Source organism: Ornithodoros turicata, chromosome 3 (assembly GCF_037126465.1).
Source record: "Ornithodoros turicata isolate Travis chromosome 3, ASM3712646v1, whole genome shotgun sequence".
NCBI classification, from domain to species: domain Eukaryota; kingdom Metazoa; phylum Arthropoda; class Arachnida; order Ixodida; family Argasidae; genus Ornithodoros; species Ornithodoros turicata.
In genome coordinates this window covers 19,417,907-19,441,644 of record NC_088203.1, presented here as the reverse complement: position 1 = coordinate 19,441,644, position 23,738 = coordinate 19,417,907, and the positions used below count along the sequence as shown (strand labels likewise).

General features: G+C 44.6%; 1 protein-coding gene across 1 annotated transcript in view; it reads right to left on the bottom strand.

Annotated features, from left to right (window-relative positions):
• The window catches only part of LOC135388262 (plexin-B-like), a 394,287-nt gene extending 374,859 nt beyond the window's left edge, over nt 1-19,428 (bottom strand). Inside the window, exon 1 of the mRNA XM_064617693.1 lies at nt 19,091-19,428. The gene's annotated coding sequence lies outside the window, so the exon portion shown is untranslated. The remainder of the gene's footprint in view (nt 1-19,090) is intronic.
• Between the last annotated feature and the right edge of the window lie 4,310 nt (nt 19,429-23,738).

Sequence of the window (23,738 nt, the reverse complement as noted above, 5' to 3'; positions counted from 1 at the left end):
TCTAAGCGTGCTGACCCAATCTAGATCAGGGGTAATCTCTCCATTTTTTCATTTTTTGAATGAAATAAAATGAAGCCTGCAGAACAGAGAGCAACACCGGATAATGAACTTCAGTCAAGGGTGATTGCAGCTGCTTTTCGCACGCTTTATGACCATTTTCTCAAGTTAACTACAATGTCGTCTCTGTTTTCTTTGTCGCTTTGTTCTTTTTTATAGAACAGAAAAGAAGAGATTCTGATATGTATATCACTGGGATTAGTGAAACTTGAGCAGAAGATACTGAACGTTCTGCAGTTTATTGTGAAACTAGCAAACCATACAGACGATCAGACGGGCATATTCTCGAACTGGGCTTTTAAAAGCTACAAGAACTATTCAAAAAGCTGTTATAATTCGACAGTACGTACTTGCTGACAGAATTTGCTTATTTATTCACGCTATTTATTATTCTTCTACATTAAGCAAGATCCTAGATCCATAAACAAGAAACAAGATAAGAAGGCGCAAGGTGCAAATGCGCCATCAGATCGGGAGCCTTTGCGATGGCTCATCGCTTATCGTAGGAAATGACAACATTTACGCGAAGCCCAAGATATATAACCTTTCTGAAATTGAAGTGAGTCCGAAGAATAAATATGCAAACTGAACAGTTATGGAGCGTTAAGATTCACGTGCAAAGATGAGTAGCAGTGAAGACATTTACCAGGAACTGCGAATATGACACGGCTTAAGCGAGACACCCGTACTTGCCAAGTGTAAATTATTATGGAAGTACCCGCTGCAGGTTTTAAATATTGCGTTCGTCCTTACTGTGATTCATTACCTTCTTCTACATACTACCGTGTGTGTAGTAAAGCCTAGCGTGGCGGTATAGAATAACCGTGACATTGTAACGTTACCGCCTTCATTGCAGTGTTGGGAAGTAATTTACTAGAAGTAAGTTTGACGTAATCTCTTACTCAGCGATTAACTAGTAGCTGCAATTAGTAACTCTTTCTCAGAGAACAACTTTCAAGTTGAATATCTATCAGCGACAAGTGGCGAGCGAACATACGACTTTAGAGCGGTAAACCGGAAGTTGTAAAGTAATCGCAAGTAGACAGCAACTAGGTTACAGCTACTTTAGAATTTCGTGTTCGTTACTTCCCAAGGCTGCTTCGTTGGGGTGTACCTCGTAATAAAACTATAAAGAATAACTATAATAAAACTATATAAGAACTAAACAAACGGTACTATAAAAAACTAAAGTATATAAAAAATAAACTATACTGTAAATAAATGTTATCTGACTATAAAATCCACAGTCACGCGCGGGAAACTGTCAACGGCGAACTTGGACTAACCTGAACATACAAAATGCACCGAAAGCCGAACTTAGACTAACCTAATAATAAACTGACCAACATGCTGCTTCCGTCGTGTCCATACCTAAAGGCTGCTATGGTGTGACTTTCGTTCGCTAAAACGACTTGGACAGGCATCGGAAACCCGTGAATTTGAGTGATTAAGTCGTGATAAGGAGTGATTTCGTCGTGTTTTTCAACACGGCATATCATCTTACGAAGCAATCGAGCATTCTTCTTGATTTCCCTTGTTTCGAGAACGTGGATGTCGAGATTGGGGATTTCGCAACCGGGAACATCGAGATTCTCTCGCTTCGTTGTATACAGGGTGTTTGGTCTAACGTGTCCAGAAATATTATTTAAAGCGAGCGATAAAAGAGAAACGAGTGCTACTTTTCAGCTATACTTCACTAAAAAACTACTAGTGAAGCAGTACGCGTTTCTTACTCAAGTAGCAGAAAAGTATCACTTACGTTGCTTTTATCGCTCGATTTAAATATAATTTCTGGACATGTTAGAGCAAACACCCTGTATACGTGTGCTGTGACACTTCTGTCCAAAATAATAATTCGTGGCCTTACGTTGCTTCTATCCAATCACCACAAAAATAAGGACCCACATACCGGACAGTGAACCCTGCAAACAACGCTGAAATATATCCACCACTCAGAAAACAAAACAAAAAAAAAATCATCGACACGCCGGGAACCGCATACGACCCGTGGCAACGTCGTACAAAAATGAAGCACCATCCATCGAAAATGACCCTGCTCTTTCGACGTGGGCTTATTTTGCAACATCAATAGACAAGCGCGACAGCGCAGGAATGGAAGTATGAAATATCGAAGAGACGGCAACAACACAGACGAAAGGGGCAGACCATCTCCAATACACCACGCCAACGGGCACGCAAGAAAACGACAGATCTAATAAAAATTGTAAAAAAAAAAACGCGAACGCAATAAACTCGGCTAGGGGAGATCGCCTATGCCTCGATATGGTGCCTCGTACAAGGGATTTATTCACGGCGGTGCAAAGTGGTCAGGAAACAATAAACTTTCCTTTTTGTTTCGTATTTCGCTGGTTTATTTTACTCTGCCGTGTGTATGTGTTAGTTTGAAGCTGCGAACAACGCTTGTGTTGTTCTGCCCTCCGGTTTGGTGGATGGCGTTGTTTTTATTAGCGTGGTAAATTTCGGTGTTCCTTTTTACGAGCGACGGGCATAAGAGGAGCTTGGCACCTATTGCTTAGCGATAAGTTAGTCGGGCCTTGTACCCTGTCTCTAGACTATCGATGCGTGTGTCCTTTCAAGTTAGTGGATTACACGCGTGTTCGAGGGCCCGCTGCCGGAAGAAGAATGGGGTTCTTCGGGGAGGACCTCGATAGTCCTCGTTGCGAAATCCCCGATCTCGAAATTCGCGTTTCCGCGATGTATTGGCATCAAGGTGGAAGACAGACCAACAAACAAGAACATCAAGGAGAATGCTAGATTGCTTCGCACGAGTTATTATTTTGGATGGAAGTGTCATCACAGCACACGTATTTAGTACATAAATTGCGAAGTTATCCGTCAAAGAGAACTCGTTACAAGTTATGTTGCCGTGTGCAAAATGTAACGAAGTTAATAACGAAGTTCTTCAGCGTGAAATGTAACTCGCAGTTACTGAGTTACTTTTAAAAAAGAACGAGTTACTTCCAAGTTACTTCGGACACAAAATAGTATTACGCAGGTGCAGCGCGCGTGAGCAGTTGAGTTAGACCTTGAGTTGCCTGCGGTGCCGAGCAGTGCAACACGCTTAGATCGTTTTCGTTTTTGTCGAACAATAGACCTCTCCCTGTTTGTAAACAAATGACGTCATAGTATTCGACAGCGCCAAAATTTCGTAGAATTGAATTGCGCTCGAAGCTAGAGGTGAATAAGGTCGCGACGAAAGCCACGGTCCTGAGGGGACAACGATATGGTCCTTTAAAGGGAGGCGACCCTTGGTCCTATTTTCCTTTAATGGGAGGCAGCGACCAAGTGCCCGTTCGTGGAACCCAGCCATCTCCCTCCGACTTCTTTCGGTTTCAGTCTGGCTACCAATGTCATGATGACGTTTCTCTGGTAGAGGTCTATTCGAACGCTTTGCATTTTTACTTCCTGTGGGCCCACAATGATTCAGCTTCACTTCAATGGCAACGGCTCTTACTTCCTGAATAAAATACTGTAATTGATTGAATATTGAATATTGATTACAGTAAAAAATGCCATGGAGGAACCGGAGAGAAAGCAAGAAAATATGTGCATGTGAGTGAAAAGCGAGTTAAAAGTAACTTGGAACTTAACTTAAGTTACTTTGGCAAAGTTACCTCAAAAGAGAATGAGTTCCTCTGAAAGTTACCACGGCGCAAAAGTACCGAGTTAAGTTACAAGTTATCAAAAAAAGGAACTTAGTTACAGTAACGAGTTACCTCGAACTCTGATATAGTACAACGAAGCGGGAGAACCTCGATGTTCCCGGTTGCGAAATCCCTGATCTCGAAATGCATGTTCTCGAAACAAGGAACATCAAGGAGATTACTCGATTGCTTGGTAGAAACACGACGTTACTATTTAACCACTCAAATTCGCGGGTTCTCGATGTCTGTCCAAAGTCGCGAACGAAAGCCACATTTCATAGCGGCCGTTAGGCTTAGCAGGGCGGACACGGCAGACCAGCACGTTTGTTAGTGTATTATTAGGTTAGTCCAAGTTCGATGTTTGCATTTGTATGTCCAGGTTAGTGTAAGTTTGCCGTTGGCAGTTTCCCGCGCGCGACTGTGCATTGTATAGTCAGAGAACATTTATTTACAGTAGTTTATTTTGCAACGGGGATTTCGATTACTTTCGAGGTACACCCAGTTCTCCGTGGGGAAAACGTTGGGAGCTGGTTTGGAATATGGCTAGTGATTGTTAGAGTATACGCATGTTTCAGTAACATGTGTTTAGTGAAAACTTGGAAGATATTTGACGTTTCGGGATAGTACGAACAGCAACAACAAATATATGATGGCACTGTCATAAGGTGTTTTATTGATTGAGCATCCTGCGAAATACCGCAGATGCCATGAATGCTGAAGAAACAAACGTTGAAGTTGATGTTGATGTTGATGAAGAAAAATACTAGGGAGAGGTAGGTTGAAGTTACACTGTACCGTGTAAATTGGGAAAGGAGCCCGTGTCGATCCTCCCGGGCATTTTGCTACCTCTTCCAACTGAAGGGAAAATAAATTGACTTGTATTTATGTAGTAGATTTGAAAGAAATATAGGACTATTTGGTCTATCCTTGTTTCTTCGTCTATACGTCTGGGTGCGAGTTATCTTATGAGTTGCCAGTTTATTCACAGCCTACATTTATTTTGTAACATTTACGGAATCAATGAAGAACAAAATATCTTCATCGTATCACCCGACCAACAGAGCGACACCGAGAAGAAATATCACCGAAACACTCCTTTATCCCACCCTTTCCCTCCTGACTACCTCACCACTAGTGCTCCTCAACACTAAGTTATTGAGTAGCACAACACTATAAGCAGAGTTCCCTCTAACCATACCACGTATCACGGAACGACACCAGCAACAAAGACCTCGAAAACAATTGCGTACCAACCGGAACAACAACAGCAGCCACACACCCCTTCGTACACAGCGGCGCATCAGACCCGCTAACCCCACAAAAAATAAATAAATAAAAATAGATAATATAAAATGCTGTAAGCGAAACGTTCACAACATGGAAACCGGCGCGTACAACAGCAGAACCCAACACGCCTGTCCGCTGTAACTTGCAAGCAGGCACCGTGAAAAGCGAGACAGCGCAACACACACACAACACTTTATGCTATGTAGGGAACCGTACTTTCCTGCCATTACTTTTTTTTCTCTCTCTCTCTCTCGCGTACTACGTGAGTGGGGCGCCCTCACTCTTCATGAAGGGACAGATCCAGCACTCTTTCCGTGCGGCCATAAATTTTTCGCACGCGCGAGGCCCGTATCTCGAAATGGGTTCTGAGACACGGCAACTGAACACGCGTCTCTAATATCAATTTCGGCGGCGGCGGCAAAAACGCGGTCAATGTGAAAAACGAAAAAAATATATAGAGAGAGAGGAGGAATGACGAGGATTTATGGCGAGAAATTAGATGTAGTCGCGTGGCACGAATTTATTGCACGTATGGACACTTTTCCTGGAAGGGAAGGATGAAAGCTTAGGGTAATGAAATGGTGGGTTTGGGCGCCAAGAAGAAGTTTTTTTTTTCATTGTATTCACAGGGTACACAATACGAAAGTACACTATTTAAATGTAACTTCATCGTATCACAGGCCTTTTTTAAACCAGCGATCCGAATGACATCTCCTGATTTGTTGAAAATTGAATGGATCCGCCGCATGTAGACACAACCCCTTCAACCCCTGGGTCGGCACTAACCTCTCCATATTTTTCTTTCTTTTCCAATCCAATCCAATCCAATCCACAACCCCTTCGCGAAATCACAACACACATTCTGCGATGTCATTCTGGACACATTCTGGTGTCTGGACACATTCTGCAAAATCTAAACTGGCCAAAACAAGCAGATCCGTACCATTTTTAAGAAATGAGGAGGCTGAACGCCATCCTTCTCTGTGAGCGATGTTGTGTCGAAGTTATGCTTTAACAGTGTAAACTAATCAATCGAGGAAAACCTGTGTCAAGGGGTGGTGATATCCAGGTCTGTAATAAAATGCAAACGAAAAAGAGGATAGAATCCCAACTTGAAAATATTTCTGCACAGTTTGGGAGTCCATTGTTAAAAGAGGACTTCACCGCAGAACCCCCTCCTAGATGACCATCATCCAAAATGACATCGTTCTTTCGCCTGATTTCTAGAAGACAGGAGACGTAGGCGTTTTTGTCATAATTATGTTTAATCATCACAAAAGGTGGAAGCCCATTCGCATTTCCAAGAATCGGGAGTAATAATTAATACTAGCATTCTGTGCAATCTGTTAGCCATCACGGGGTTATGTTGTGAAGTTCTACTTTAAAAGAACTGTAAAGCGAAAGGGAAACCCGTAGAAACTGTGTGTTTTTCTGACTTCGATCCTTATTGTGAAGGGGCTCATTATTGCATTCCCCACGTCACGACCAGCAATGGGGTAGAGTATCTCCCCTGGCGATGGAACTCCCCATTCATCATCTCAAAGTAAAGTTGTTGTTGTTGTTGTTGTTATGAAAGCTTGTAACCTATAGACGCATCAGGTACGCAATAGCACCGCTGTACATTGGGCTTCTTTCTTCTTTTTTTTTTTTTGCAATCGAATTTCAAAGATTGCTGCACCAAGCGAAGCTTGCAGGCCCCCAGATGTGCAAACCCTGAGGTGACTCGCGCCGCATCTCTTGAAAACGCAAAGAACTATAGGCGAGCTATCTAGGCGAGGTCGTGGCGGTTGTCGCGAGCGCAATGCGCGTTTTATCGTCGAAGTTGCAGGGTTTGTGTCGATTGTGTATCTCGGAACACAAGAAGGTAAACAAGACATCCGTATAAATAGCATGGGTGCATGTTTTTCGTTTTTTTTTTTTTTTTGTTGCAGACAGCAATGATACATCGAACAGACTACACAGAGACGGGCAGAGAGAGAATGGCCAACAGATGGCGGAGATCGCAAATATATTTCTCACAGGCACGGACCTCACAGGTTACAACAGTTAACAGTTTAAACTGAACTCCTCAAGAGTTGCCGTTGTTCTTCAAAACAGGTCAAATGGTAATTAGTAACCTGTCTCAAATGCGTTACGTAGTACTTCAATATCACGTGATATCTGTCCGCCAATCCGGGGCCAGCTCCCACTTTGTCCTCGGCGAACTGCGAGGGTCGTAACCTTTCCCTATCTAGAAGTGACCAGGATGACACAGCTAAGTTCTACATGGTTTTATTTCACTTTACAGTTCCTCTAAGACCGCGATTAATGCCACGTTGTTGCACATGCAGCTTGTTCCTGTCAGCCTCGGCGGATTACTTGTCCACTCCCTAACCCTAAACTTGCAGGTTCGAACCCGGCAGAGGACGCTAGCAACTTGAGGGACTGGTACAATCCGCTTACACGCGTCGTCCTTCTCGAAGGTCATTAAAAATGAGGCGCTATGCACTCAGATATCCTTGCACGTGAAAGTAGCTTCAGCTTTGCAGAATTGATCCACGAACTAATCACTGCGGCCTCGATCTTGAACTGATCACACTTGTGAAGCCACGAATTAGCCAGAGCACCTTATTCCCTTTTCAGATCCAACACATTAGCGATTAATGATGAAATAAGGAAGTTACTGAAAAGCTTAGCCAGCTCTAGGATTCGAACCCACATCTTCTGCATTACTGATCCAAGGCTCTTACCAGTTGAGCTAAGCTAACACACCCCTTTTCAACACCACCGGGATCTTCCGAGTGTTAATGGTATGAGTATGTTTATTTCCCTGGCGGCTCTTGGATTGTTCCTGACGCCTTAGTGTTGCTCTGGGTGTTCTAGTGACACCCGGGTGTACCTTTCGGTACTTTCCTAATGGCGTCCTCTTTTTCTGTATACCACCCTTGGACCACTCAATTATTATGTGAATTGTTATTTCACTTCATTCTCATATCCCTCACCTAATGCCTCACGCGTAATCGCAGTGACGTTACCGCTTCAGACAAGTTGACTCTTGCCAATGCTGTGGCTGCGGTGCTGTAGAAGATCTAGAGCACATTCTTCTGCATTTCCCACACTACCAACCTTCCCGAGCCGTACCCTCCAGGTCCCTTAACGAGCTGGACTCTCGCCTCCCCCCTCTCACAAAATTGCTTGGTCCCTGGCCACATCCAGCACACCAACGCTCTGCCCTCAAAGCTCTCTTGACCTTTCTGGATACCCTAGGACTTCGATCCTTATTGTGAAGGGGCTCATTATTTCATTCCCCGCATCATCATCAGTAATGGGGTAGAGTATCGCGCCGGGCGATGAAACTCCCCAAAGTTGTTGTTGTTGTTGTTCTCACGCGTAATGGGGTATGGCATGGTGTTGCACCCCGACGGTGAAACACTCCTTCTCATCGTCTTCATTTATTTGTTGCTGCCATAGGTTATAGACCTACTGACATCTCGTTCAGCACGTTCTTGCCTCATGACTCCCTATTACTGTATAGTCATCATAACGCTGTTACACCGAGGACAACGAGCATCCAAACTGACCTAAAACTTCTCACTCTCCCACATACACACAGAAAAGGCGCTCTCTGCTACACGAGCAGACATCACCCGGGAATGCAGGTGTGGCTTTCTCCGCCATTAGGCCTAGGAGAGACACAGTCATGCACTTTCAATGCCTAACGAGCCACACAACAAAGCACCACCTACATGGGCGCTAACGCTCTCTACATGCATTCATTGGAAAGCAGTGGGCTTTTTTGTCAGCTGAGGGGATTCTATTATCTCAGAGCCGGCGCGTTCCCGCCGCAACGCCCAGTCATTTCCGGGCTGTGATAAACGCTCTCGGCGGCAACGGCGTTATCTTGCCGGTAACGGACGTCCAACATAGCCGAGGGAATTTCATTGGTCGTCGGCTCGCATCCCTGCCGTTGGTCGGTCTCGGTTGGTGGCTATGTTCAGTGAGTTATGCCGTAGACAGATTGATTGCACCTTGACGGGGTGCTGGGTGCTGTTTCGATGTGAGTCATCGACACAGCCGGAGGACTTCCGAAGAAATGGAGTCTCTGCCCTGTGTGCACTTCCGCCGTTGCATGTCGCGGCATTGACTGTATATATTGAGACGAAAATTAGCATCGCAGAGAAGAAATTTCGTCATGCAAAGGCGATAGCGTACGACGCACTAAAATTCAATAGTCAGTTTTAGTTAACCACTTTGCAACGTCCCTGTACGGTACGCGGTACGATAACCCGAAACGTTATTATGATACGCGAGACTGACGCTATTCAGGTTTTAGTACACTGTGGAAGGAGACTGTACGGTTATTTAACGTCGTTGCGCTTCCGCATGGCAGATCCCGAACCCTGAACCGTGAAGACTTTCGATGTTACGCTGTTTAGGAGTTATGTTACTGTAATTCATTGCGTTGCATTAACAAATGGATTACTCGCAATCACCTAGAGTAGCATAACAATGCTACAGGAGTTCGCAGCGCCATCTTGCTTCTCAATAGTTGGCCTAGTCTTCTTCTCCTCCTCGCGGACCACCGCAACCCGCGTGACGTCACCGATAATACGCTACGCTATTCCTCGAGGCGATCCGTTCCGGGGATACGCAAGCGTCGCGCATGCGCCATGAGACAACGTTGTAGCGGATATCGTGTCGGAGATGCAAAAATCCTCTATTAATACAAACGCTCCTCTGAGAACGCGTACGCGGAGCGTAGACATCGCGCTCCGCGATTGGCTGCGGCAACGTCACGATCAATGACACCTGTGGTGGCCGCAAGCAGTAACTCTGTATTCGCGCGACCGACATCCCCAGGGAATATTCCAGTGCGAGAAAATGCACAAAACCGCTCAAGGAGTAGAAATCCCGCCACGTACATGTTATCTTCAGCGTTCGCACGGTGAAGGAATATCGGGATTAGCGTACTGCTCCCCTAGCAGACGACAGTGTCTGCATATTTTTCTGTCGTCTGCTACAGAATATCTTGTGAATGTGCCGCAAGGTATCTCCTACGTTTAGCAGTGCAACACATGATGATGAGGGCTAGCGCTTCAGTGGCAGCAGAAACCAATGACGATTTTCTCATCTTCCGCTGGAGTACTCTGCGGAATGTCGCACGGGTGAAGAGAAGGTGAGTCGAAACAGATTAATGAGCTTGTTTTGCTGTTGTACCGAACGTGCAAGATTTTAAAGGAGTACAATGGGCTATAAAAAAAATCAGATTAAGACGTCCGCTGAAAGTGTGTATGTCAATTTACCGAGTAGCACGAAAGGAAGGAATGGACCGCTGACATTCTCCCCCAGCCATGCTGAGCAGAGTTGATCCAGCGCTCGCTTTCCGCTTGCCTCGACATACCTCTCGTCAAGATGCCGCAGTAGTTCATCGAATGCGCCTTGATGTGTGGCTTTCACAGCGCAGTGGCGTTGCCGCTTGAGACAAGTTCACTCTCCCAGTGCAGCCACTGCGGTGCTGTAGTAGATCTAGAGCACTTTCTTCTCTATTGACCATACTACAAACCTTCCCGAACCGTACTCTCCAAATCCCTTAACGAGCTGGACTCTCGACCCTTCTCTCTTGCAAAAATGCTTGGTCCTTGGCCACATCCTGCCCATCAACGATCTGCCCTCAATGCTCTCTTCAGCTTTCTGGATACCATAGGACTTCGATCCTTATTGTGAAGGGGCCCATTATTTCATTCCCCGCATCACCACCAGCAATGGGGTACAGTATCGCCCCTGGCGATGACACTCTTCATTCATCATCTCGCAATAATTTGTTGATGATGATGTGTGCAATTTTTTCCCAGAAGAAAGCTCACATAAACATAGCTCCGCGCGTTGCCCCTTAACTCGCCACTCGCGGTGTAATGAGGAGGAGAAGCATGATGCCACCTCACCGATGACGTTATACACAATCCGCGCGTCCTCACTCGCTGGTCAATGGAGGTCAGCGCCCTGTCCCTTTGCCGCCGGAAACCAGTTTTGCTAGTTCCTTAGGAGAATTGGGGATAAAAGGAGCGGCCGAGTCATGACCGAGCAAGGAGCAAGGCATTTTCAGTCTCCGGAACAGCCGAGTAGCACACGACAGATAGCAGACATTTCTCTAAACCAGTCAGCGAGCATGGACTCTGTAGCGTCAGCGAGAGGTCACAGCTAGATCACAGGCTGGTACTGCTCTCCACCACCGTAACGCACGGTCGATTTTTTGCGGTGTACTTTAATTTCAATTTCTCCGATAACTATGAGCCTGCGGGGTGAATTACTTCTCATGGTGCATCTTACTGGCCTGCTTAAGAGTTTTATGGAAAGAAAACAGGGCGCTAACAATGGTTTCTGTGGCACTTTACGTTGCAAATACTGCGCACTCCAACTGGCTCCTCCAAGTAAAAAAGAAGAAAAAAAGCACCGTTCACGACTCACTCCTCCTCCCACAAACAGCGCACGGGAAGGAAGCCGGAGAAAGGAAGACAGCAACTGAAGTTCGGGTGTCGATCTCGGCAAGAAGATTATACGTCTTAGCCCGGATGATCTTGTTATGCCTTGCGCGATGTTTGATTCTCCGTTGCTTTTCGTTTCGTGCGTTGAGCTCGACGTCCGTCTTAAGAGGACGGAATAGACTCCGTCTTCAATGAAAGGAGGTTCACACTCAACATTATTTCCCCGCTTGTGGGTAACTTGCAGAAATGGTTCTTACGGAATATTGGACATCTATATTATTCCACGTTTAGTCAGTTCTGTACTCTAAGCTGCAACTTTCAATTCGTATGGGGTGGTCAATGAGGCGCAACGACACTCTAAGAAAAAAAGGAGTAAAATGGGGCGTAGTTCTAGCTTCTGGTCCCCTAAACTGCAACTACTCCCTGTTTTAGTCTCCTAAGCCAGACATTTACTTCCCAGGACTGTAAATTGTCACTGAACTTCGCAAACTGGTCTTCCGAATGCAGCAGTCTACGTAAATTGTGCTCTTCGTGAACTTCATGGCATAAGTCTATATAATTTAGCTAACTTAGCAATTTTCCACCCACGCCGAGCAAGAAACAGTTAGCGCTTCTCTCTTCGCAAATTGTACCCTATGCACTTCGCGATATTTTATGTCACTCTAGTTTCACCTAAAGGGATAAAAAATTCTAACTGGCGACGTACTCGCCGGAGGATTGTGGTGGCGTTCGGCAATTACCCCCTGGAAACTTTTGCCATCATTGAGGAAGGCTTTGGGCAATTTTTAATTGCAGGAAATTTATTTTTAAATTGAACTTTGAAAATTGCCAAGCCAACCTTACTTTTTTAAAACAAAAATATGAAGCCCTCCACGGACACCCGCACACCCAACAAAAACTATGCGCAGTATCGCAACAGAAGTAGTCTAAAAAATTCGTAAAAATTACGCTTTAGCCCCGCCCGCTTGATTTTCGCAAAGAAGCTTGTGATGTGCGTCTAGAGGAGGGACTGTCCCAGCCTTCATTTGTTTTGCCTTATTTGTAATGAGATGGTTGTTTTGTTTTCTTTGTGATAAGGCGGTTGTCACCAGAATCAAGGTCGAAGCGGGACAAAGAAAAATAAAACAAGAGGCGGGAACGCTTCCTGCTCTCCCCACACCTTCCGTGCGTTCTTCTTTGTGACAATCAAGGAGGCGGGACTAAACTGCAATTTTTAATTTTTTTTTCCGACTATTTCTGTTGCGATACTCTGCATAGTTTTTGTTGGGTCTGCAGTTATCCGTGGAGGACTTCATATTCCTGTAAAAAAAAAAGTGAGGTTCACTTGGCAATTTTCAAAGTTCAATTGAAAAAAAAAATCCCTCAATTAAAAATTGTGCAAGTCCTTCCTAAATGGCGGCAAAAGTTCCCAGAAGGTAATTTCCGAAAGTCCCACAATCATCCGGCGAGTACGTTGACAGTTGATTTTTTTTATCACTTTAGGTGAAGCAACCCCGTACGTGTGCTTATGCAGAGTAGCTTCTATTGTGTGAGCTATATCGCTAACAAGTCACTGCTGCATTTAAGTTCAATTTATTATAAATTTCATTTTACATCTCTACGCAGATATCCCATAGGGCTATGACCATTCTCCACAGACTGGATTAAAAATGTTCAGCCTCTCGTTTAATGAACAGCTGATTGTCGCGGTTTCCACTGTCGTTCTCACTTTGGGGAATTCTTCGTGGTGTTTTTTTTTTTTTTTTTTTCTCGGAAACTAGGATAGATGGTGCGCCTGTCACGAACCGAAAGTAGGCTCGTTCCATTAAACTTCGTACTCTAAGTAAACCAGGCTCGTTGAGAGGCAATGGACTCTCAACACTCTACAGTATGCACGTACAGCTCGCAAATCTGTGCCGCCCCCTTTAACAAACTCACGGCTCTCCTTCGACTGGCAAAGACGGACGTCGTGAAAGTTTGATGCACCAGCCACTCACGCTCCGCCAGATTTAACTCAAGAAAGCGCTGATTGCCGCGCACGCCGCTAGACGGAAAGACGCGCTTGATTAAGACTGAGACCTGGCGCCACCTAACGACGAGGACGGGTGCTAATTGAAACAAACGGCGCGGCCGGTAATGCAAACCAAGATAAAGCGGAAGCTCGCCGTTATTAATGAGCCGCATCCGACAACACTGCACGAGAACGCGCGCGGGCGCAAGGATCTGATGCATCTACGAGAAAGTCCGCGCCGTGCGTGTGTTGGATCTGGATGACGGAGCGATAAAGTTTGGGTAGGGGAAAAGGTAAGGGACATTCCAGCGCGAAGAACGAACCACGCGCCGTCCGTGGTGCTATGTCAGGCTTAATTGGATTTTGAGTGCGCGAGACACCGCGCGCGCGGGCGCGCTGTGGTTGCGAGTCTGGTGTAAGGTCCTGCAAGAATGAGGAGGCTATTTCGAGAGGAATAATGGGCTTTCACCGAAATGGGGGCGGGATCGATTGCTGTAGAAAGCACGTGTTCACGGAAAACAGGGGAAATGAATATTACCAACCACCACTTGGTAGCCAGTTTGCTCGATGCTGTGTTACTTCCGAGTGTTTCAACTGTAAATGCAGAGAATATGAGCTGTGATAACTGTGATAACTGAAGCAAGTGAGGGCCAGTGGACAGGATCAAATCCAAATGTGTCTTTCAGTAAATTGATGAGATAGTGGTATCAGTTTCACACAATGGGTTGCGCGTTTGGCACCCAATGCGAGCAATGCAAAGTTTCAATTTTCGTTGAAATTTCAAAGCAGATGTCCACGACTAGCGAAAGCTGTGTACCCTTTGCGATGGTGATTTTCGAATTCTGTTTTAAATAAGTTTTGTTAGTAATAATAAACAATAACAATGCTGTCTTTGCCTCTGATGTTCAACGGGTCTTTCGTCTGTCTTATTCCGATTAGTTTCCCAATACAACTTTATTCATGAACAATTGAAATATGGCCATCGTCGAAATAGCCAGACAGTGGCGGGATTTAACCAAGCACCTCTCGATTGCCCGTTGAGTTCGCTGGCCAATTACGCTGCGCTGGCATCTTACTTCCGGCATCACCTTCCAACAACTCAGGAACAACGCCCCGAAAAAGACGCGAGAGAAATAGCTGTGACACTATACATGCCTCTACAAACACCAGTTACTCTTTTTTTACTGCTTACTTTGGAACTCTTTTTTACAAGTTTTTAATAACAGCATGGAAGCGTCATTTTCATCCATAAGTGGTTGTCATTATATCTGGGTGAAACGCACGCTCGGTAAATAAATATGGAGCTCATGAGACTCGTGCTCTCAAGTTGTTTGGGAACAAGGCTGGTTCTTTGCAAATTGTGCGAGTTTGCTTTCTGGACGATAAAAAATAAACAAACTCGTAAAGCATACATCGATTGATTGATTTAAGTTGCGTTTTTTGTGTAAATTTGACTTTACTGTCTTTTACTGCGCCTCTGCCATCGAGATTACGCAGTTCGTGCCAGTCCGTGCCCCGAACACATTCGGTAAACGAATGCCATTTCCACGTAATGTCATCAAACTGTATTCCCGTGCTGTAGTGAACGAATGAAATTTTGTATGAATCATATTCAACGGATTATCATTCGCTAGAAATGACATTCAGTTCGACGCACCATGTGAGTATTAGTCAAGGATACTCGAGGACAGTCTTGTACAAGATACTCAAAAGTATTTAAGCAAAAGTAACTGTTTACGAGACAAGAACCAGGAGAAGGAACCAGGCAGAGCAGTAAATAATCAACCTCGAGAAGTATTTGATTAGAATACTCAATACTAACAGAAGTGGCTAGTTACTTTCAAGGTACTATCAAGTGACAATTTGTGAAGTTCACTGTCAAACAAATACAAACAATGTCAAGATAAGCACGGATACCCTTTTAGATATCACATTATTTTCCCCTGCGGTATCTTCTTGGTGAATGCTCGTCTGCTCGCTCTCCACCGCCATCGCTGTCGCCATCGCGGTTACCAGATGATGAGCTCAGATGAGAGGAAGGTGAGAGAGCAAGCCACCTTAAACTATATGTCTATTGGTTTCATCGTTAATGGCTCAATGTTCCTTTTAATCATATAACTCTCCCCTCCCCCTCTGCCCTGGCTTCTACAGACCACGACCATTCACCAACATGCCCTTCAGGGCAGCACATTGTCTGTTGTACCCACTAAACCACTAAACCTGAGGCGTCGCCCACTTCTTCTTCTTCTTTTTTTCTTTTTTGATTGCGTGTTAGCGCCGCTATGAGCGGCGTACAGACGTGGACAGATGGAGAGAGGACAGCAGGAAGGAGTGGGGGACAGGGGGGTTAGTATGCGTCCTAGGCCGACTTCAGGGGAGAACTGTGCCGACATTCGTCTGCAAAGTCTTCGGAAAATCCAGGGAAAACCTCAGACAGCACAGCCGGCGGTAGGATTTGAACCCACCACCTCTCAGTCTTCAGCACGACCTTGACTACCACCATCGAGCAGTCGCCTTAGCGCACTCGGCTATGCCGCTGCTCCGCCGCCCACTCCTGTAGGCTACGTTCCCGAAAAACGGAAGTACCGCTGCATACCTGAGATGAAACGCATGCACATGCAGGTGGCACAACGCGCAACCAGAATACAAGAAATCAGCTCCCGTGGCATAGTGGTTAGGACGACCGCTTTTCACGCCGAGACTGGGAGATGGTGCGGGTTCGAATCCCCTCACCGACTGTGCTGTCTGGGGTTTTCCGGTAGACTCTCCAGACGAATGTCGGCGCAGTTCCCCATGAAGTCGGCCCAGGACGCACACTAACCCCCTATCTCCCCCTCCTTCCTGCTGTCCTCTCTCCATCTGTCCACGTGTGTACACCGCTCATAGCCACAGTTGCTTCGCGGCGGTAACACGGAAGTAAAACAAAAATGTTCATGTTATTCGCTACCTTCATGTCTCCAAAAAAGAAAGAAAATGCCAGCGTGTATCTTGGGAGTAACATGCGAAATTAATACAAGTTACTTTGAACACGTATTTAAGATACTAAATGCGAACGTTTAAAAGTATTTGCAAGATGCCAAGTTAATCCCAAAAGTATTTATGATTGTGAAACTTGAGTACTTAAATTACGTACCGTACTGCTTTATAGAACACTGGTCGTACTGTTTGGTATGTCTAAAAAAAAAATTCTTCTGTACCCTCTTCTAATCGACGAAAACAAATCCTCATCTGTTCCTTTCAGCTCCGGGAAACTGCACTGGAGCCTTACTTAAACTTTTCACGGATGAACCAGGCGATCACCTCGCAATTTCCGTGCCCGTCTTCCTGCATTTCCCAGTCGAGACGAAGACCTCTAACGATTCTCCGTCGTTATTATTTTCTCCCAACATCCAGAGCCGTTCAAAGTAATCCTTTCTAAATGGTATGCTTCCCGTAACTTAATAGTTGTGCAGCACTCCATGAGAGGCCCTTACCCGTAAATGGAACGAGAAGACAGGCCGAAATTTGAAGCGAGATGCTCTCTATAATAATAACGAAAGGAATACAGAGAACGAAAAAAAACGTTATTAAGTTGCGTACGGAGAGTACGTTATTACTCCAAATATTTTCTTTTCTAGGTAAGCGCAATTATACCGGTAATTTGCTTTACGAGTGCTTTGTAAGAGCATGCTTTACCTGCGTTACGTTATGGTTTTTAGATACGACACGAGAAAAGAAGGAACGGCAGAGCAATACAACATATCTGCGAGCAGCATGTTTTAAACTGCTAAATAGTATGTGCGTATTTTATTCAAATAGTTCAGTGAGTGTATCTGATGGTGAAGTTTATCATTAGTACCAGAAGTGTCCAGCGTTGTGCTAGAAACGCGGTGGATACTGGTGACCTTCGTGCGAGTGTATTCAATTAAAATTCGCTCGTATGCGGCGTGATGAGGTTCTAGTAAGCTTACGAAGGTTCTTTAACGATTCATAAAATATTTAAACAAGTACGTTCTAGTCCCGTTCGTGCCCCGTTGTGATGTGTGAGGGAACACAAACTCCGTTCGGATAGGTGTTCTTCCCTTAAAGGGCCTTTAGAGTGTCCATCTCAGTTTTTGCTTTCGGTCTTACGATTTTAAGGCCTTAAATGCAACTGTCTTACAGGGGGCATCAGGGTCATAAAGCTGCCTCCAAAGGGGCAAGAAAAGGTTTCCGGATCGATGGACTATGAAGAAACAATCACAAAATAGTGACCAACACAATTATCACGTAATCAAACATGCATCGTGATAACTTGGACGCGGAGTTTGGCCACCTATGTACCATGCACTTAAACGAAGAATAACATCGAAAAATCGATTGAACATCTGGCACGCACACACACACAAAGTGAAGACAACAACCTAGTGATATCGAAACATCACACATTGTTCCTGTTCGAAACTTAAACAACGCTCAGTACTTCTAACGAGTATCCTAAACACGGTGACAAAACAACAACAATAGCGCCCCCTACACAGCACGCTTTACTCCCCTGTCGCATTGAGCACCTACGCGAAAGGACGGCTAGTCCAACGGGCAGCGAGGTGTTGAAAAATCGGTTAAGTGCCCGTTCGCGTGACCATTTTTCGCGTGCGTGGTTTAGGGATGCACGCGACCGCATATCTCACGGCACCACAACACGCCGTCTCTCTCAAGGTGCCAGAGTACAATTTAAGGAGAGAGGGGGACAGTAAGGAAGGCGGAATATGTCGTGTTGTTGTGTGTCTCTTCGTGGAGCATTCATTTGGGAAAGGCGTTGCGAAGCAAAACTTGCACAGAGCGTAGCGTGTCTATGATGCCGCTGATGATGAAAAGGATGACCTTGGTGGCCCATCTGTTGTCTGTTGAAGACGTTGTCAACCTTATTGCTGAGCATGGATTGTTTGTCACATGCAGGGGCACTCTAAAAATGGAATGTCGCCGCTCTCAGCCAGCCCCCATTCAGAATGAGATATGGTCCACCTTCTTGATTTGTTGAAAATTGGAAGTGTATGCCTGTTTGTATCAATTAACACATATCCATACTGACACAAAAAGAACAACTGAGGAAATTGAACGTTATCATTCGAGACGACAGTTCGCCCTGGGCGCGTTATGCAGTGAAGTTCTGTTTCTAGAGTGCAATAAAGTACAAATACGATTAAGAGGTACTCCTGCGATAAGGTTCAATACCATTTAAAACAGAGGGCGAAGGAAAACCTATGAAGGGAAGTCTATACGAACCGCCAGACCTACACAAAATAAAAATAAATAAAGAAAAACAAGACTTCGCAGTATAGGTGGCGTGCATATGACGTCACACCATAGCTTTACCCGTGCTTTTTCCCTCTTTCTGGTGAACCGGCGCACCCTGCCTATACGCGTGCTTCTTTTCACTCTTTCCGGTGATCCGGCTTACGCAAATGCACCCCACCTACAGCACAAATGTCAATTACCATGCACTGCCTCGTAGTTAACATTCGTGATCGGTATAGCCCAAAATGATAATTCGAAATACACGGCTTCACAAAATTACTCCATCGTGTTTTTTTGTTTGTTTTTTTCGTTTCCAATACCAATACGTCTTCGAACATTTTCGTCTGTCCATGAGTAAACAAACTTCGCCTCACCTTTTTTGTTTTGCCTGTACCTTCTGTCCTTACATCGCTAGACACAATCCCGTCTCTCTCACATTCACAAAACAACACTAACAAGCCACACTTCGAAGCAATCCCACACAGTTGAGTACGACACGACAAAACACTGCACTGCACACGCCTGAACACACAAAAGGGAAACACTGGTCCTCGACACAATGAAGGAGAGGATATAGGTAAGTATTCGTGAGAAATCAGAGTCCGATACAGTTGGTCACGTCAGAGGAACACTTCACAGCGATTTCAAAATGCGAAGACAACGCATCACTGCAGGTCAAACGTTGGCTACAACTCGCGCGTTTCGTCGCAGACGACAGCGTCACATAGTTTGCAGACGACGTTCTTCTGCTTCCACAGCTCTGGTTCCATATTCGCCGGCTTTCCTCCTCGCAGCGTTCCCTCGCCCTTCCTTGTGCACTTCGCAGTGTTTCCGCGGGAGCGAGGTGCGTGCCTCAGCTGAAAGTGGAAGGGAAAGGGAGAGTTTTTGAGAGGCCCCTTCCCTGCGCGGGAGCTGAAGTGGAACTGTCCTGTTCGATCGCAAAGAAGAGCGAAGGCCCAGCGCACTCTGGTGACAGAGGGAGGGAGAAGTCGGTTGGGAATAGCTGTGGTGGATGGGATGTGGATCGGGGACAGCAATAGGGGGTGAAGAGCCGTGGGAAATTAATAGCGATAACGAGAGAAAGAGGGGAAGGGCATCACAGCAAACGTAGTGGACTTTGCAAATTTTCTATATTTTCGGCATTTTACTGCAAAACGAGCGCACTTGTTGCGAACCCGTTTTCTCAAATTTCAAGTGAATAATACTCATTTGTGCCACATAAACGTTTCCTTTTTAGGCGTTATCTTCTTTTGTGATCGTGCGCGTTAGCAGCTGTACAAATATGTGTCAATTAGAGATACGAAATATTTCCACACATCAATTTTTAATGAAACCACGATATAGATATATCCATATAGGTTTAAATGTTTGAAAACGTGTCAAAATAAATATCGTGAGAAACTTTGGGCTGCTACGAAATTGCGTAAACCCCCATACACACAAGCAGTATAGGCCATTGGAAATGTTAAGAGGGTACCGGTGATTTCTTTAAGTTTCACAATTTATCGTGAACGAACAGGACCAAAGGCCAATTTGCATTTGTAGTGAATGTTTCGTCATCGAAAGATTAGTGTGATACCCAGAGACACCTTTTGTTAGTTTATCCTTTATTTCCATATTCTTTTCTTTTCTCTTTCTTTTACTTTTATTTAATTTTATTTTGTTCTTTCCTTTCTTTCTTTTTCTTTTGTTTTGCGGAATAGCAAGCCGACATGTCGTACGGCTGACCTTTCCTGCCCCATTTTTTCCTTTGTTTTAATAAATTTATCCTCCCAAAGGCAACTTTTATTAAATGTCATTTAACTTCTAAACCCGCAACTTGATCTTACTAAGCCCTATGTATACCTCAAGAACCAGTTCTTCATAATTATTTAACGCACATCAGACGTATCATCACTTCTATGCGGAGAGTGCACTACTCTCTCGTACATATCTTTTTTGGTAAAAGAGGACCCAAAAACGGAAAGCACCACCACAAAACAACCTCAACGACGGAGGCTTCCGGGCTCAGCTCAGCGTCGTCACATATAAAACATTAATGAATAGCAGCCATTCATATCCAATAACAGCCATAACTGAGGGGCACCCGTAATAAAATACAAACACAAAAAGGAGGGAAGTATATGGGTGACAGGAAAATGTCGGTGGCTTTATAGGTGGGTTCTGTCGTTTGTCATAGGAGCTGCTCTGTTATGACGTAGTCGGGGGGGCGACCCTCAGCGAAAAAGTGCACGATGCAGCTTCATCCGGAGTGCACCATGTGCTCCAGAAGCGAAAGCGGAAACGTGCCCGGAATATAGCACCGCGAAAGGGACGACTGTGCCCGCTTTAAAATGTGCCCCTTCGTAGTTTCGGTTGTTTATATTTTCGGGGGTGCTCTCTGTCTGTATTCTCTTGCGCCTTATTTATTTATTTATTGCCTAGGTTTCTCGAGAAAACAAAATGAAAATGATGCTCTTCTACACCTTGGGGGAGAGGGGGGGGCTAACCTTTTCAGTGACTTCCATCTTTCATAGTCCATTATGATTTTCCCATGTTCGCTGCTGAGTTGGTGATATTTTCATTAAGTTGCCCTTTAACCGCTCATAATTTGATTTTTTTTGTTGAATAGTTTCTAGACGCAACTTTTGTCAGTGTTGGCCTCAGGTAATTTAGGGTCAGCGGCAATCATGGACGAAATGCAAACTCAGGTTCCCAAGTACATGCAGTACAGCGTAAAGAAATCAGAGCCCAAGCCTATTTTATGTAAATTTGATTTAGAAGCATTAAGAAGCGTTTAGAAGCAGAAGAAGAAGGAAGTATCCCTATGCGTGTCCGTGTAGTTAATTCACTTACACCTTGTAATGGAAGTAGCAGAATTCATCAGTTGACAAATTCACTTTCTCTACTTTTTTTGCATTCAAACTCAAATTCAGCTCGAACTATCCCTATGCGTGATGCGTTTTCTTTTTCTCACATACAACATCACGGAAGGCGCACAAAAAAAAAAAAAAGAAATAAAGCAAGGACGAAGGAAGGGGACAACACCTATTGTTGTCCCCTTCCTTCGTCCTGTTTTTTGTGCGCATTCTATAATGTCGTATATATACCAACTAGCCCAACGTCTTTTGTTATTGCAGACTTTTTCTCACATATCACAAAAAAATCGCGTTTCAATGTTTAATCTACCTTTGTGCCTCCGTGCGGAAGAAAATTTACTGGCAATAACCTGCACATTAATAGCTAGCTTTGCCCTGTAAAGGGTGAAGTGGGATCCCTCTGAAATTCCTGTGCCACCCTGTGAATAGCAAGTCTGCCTGGGTAACATTTCTGCTCTTTCGTTTTTTCAATAAAAATACCATCCCCCCCCCCCCCCCCGGCCCCTTTGCATTGAAACCAAAATCGAAGTGGCACTGAGACTCGATGACGGATATCAGCCTTGACTAAACTGCGTTGAATCAACCTCTGCACTTATGTTACCGTTACTGTTTCTGTTCCCGGGGTTACTCAACATCTCAGGCTACAGTTACGAATATGAAAGCAAACTTGTCCCCCGTGAATGGCAGTTGAACCAACAGGAACCCAAACACAGACGCAACTTAACTCTAAAGCCATCGAACACCTCAGTGCATCATTATGTTTTCGTCTTCCTATTATACACACTTACGTTTTTTTTGTTTTTTTTTTTACGAACAAGATTGTTTCATTGGATGTTTGTAAGAATAGGCAATACTAGAACCTTAGCCGTGATTGCAGTCGATCTAGAGATGCGAGGCCTCAAAAGAATAAACAATGAAAAGAAAAAAAGACCCGGAAAATTTGCGAAAATAATCAACGTTTTCCCCTTTTTGTATTTGTTGTCGGGAAAACTGCCCAAAATTTTCGAACCCAAAAATTAAAATATATAAGTTCTGACAAAATATAATGCATAAACGATGCCAAGACTGCCTGTTTGTTGTTTGAGGAAATTTGTTTAGCCTGTTTGTCTAGTCGTTCTAGACAACTATTGCACTTGTTCTCTTAACATAAGTTTGTCTGCTTTACCTTATATTTTGCATTTTTGGATGAGACCAAATAGAAGGTATTCCACTTATCATCGCACATGAATCTTAGCCAATGAACAACGAAAAGTTACTTTCTCCATACAATTCTGCTACAAAAGAAAATCTGAAAATGCCGTTTTTTCATTTTTAGTAAGTCAAAATTATCCGGTATTCCGCATCAGCACATGACAACCTGACGCGTTTCCTAGTTCGGGCCAAGCCCTGCGCTAAAGCCTACTTTGACCTACATGCTACATTTCGTATTTGTGTTTGCTGAACAGATAAAATATATATTTACAATTTATATTACACTATTATATCTTCTCTGATGTTCACTAATCAATGTAAGCAGTGTAAGAGCGTAAATTCCATTCTCGTCCAATTTAAAAAAAAAAAAAGAAGAAAAATACGAAAGCAAACTTTCGCTTTTCTGCTGTTCACAATTTCCAGAAACTTCGCATCTCTAGGTCAGTCGAACACGGAAGGAACAACTATGCTCTAATGCGCCCCGTTGCACGTTTCGATCAAAGGTGGATAGACGGATGGATGAATATAGAAAGAAAAAAAATGGAGACGTAGGTCTCCAGCCGCTTGATCAAAGAAAGGCGCTTGATAAGACTGCTGGTGTGCTTTGGTCAGCTACCGTTTTCTAATCGAAATTTCGCAATGCCATACATTAACCCTTTATCCCAACGCTGTTACCTTCTGGCAATCCCATTTTCCATTTCGCTACAAAGGCGATGCGCGCTTTCCCTCTTCTGGGGGTGCGGCAGTACCCCAAGGCCATCACCGCTCCTGGGCTCCAGGGCAACACCGTGTGCTACTTTCTGCAATTTTGTTGTTTTATTAGCCGCGTTAATCGACCGACAGGGGACTCCTCTAGCGACCCTCCACCCCTCCCCCTCCCCCGTCACTCGACATCTCCAGTTTCGTTTGCCACAGCGTTTAAGTACATTGTATAACGTAAAAAGAAAACTTCATGAAAACTCGAGAAAGGAGA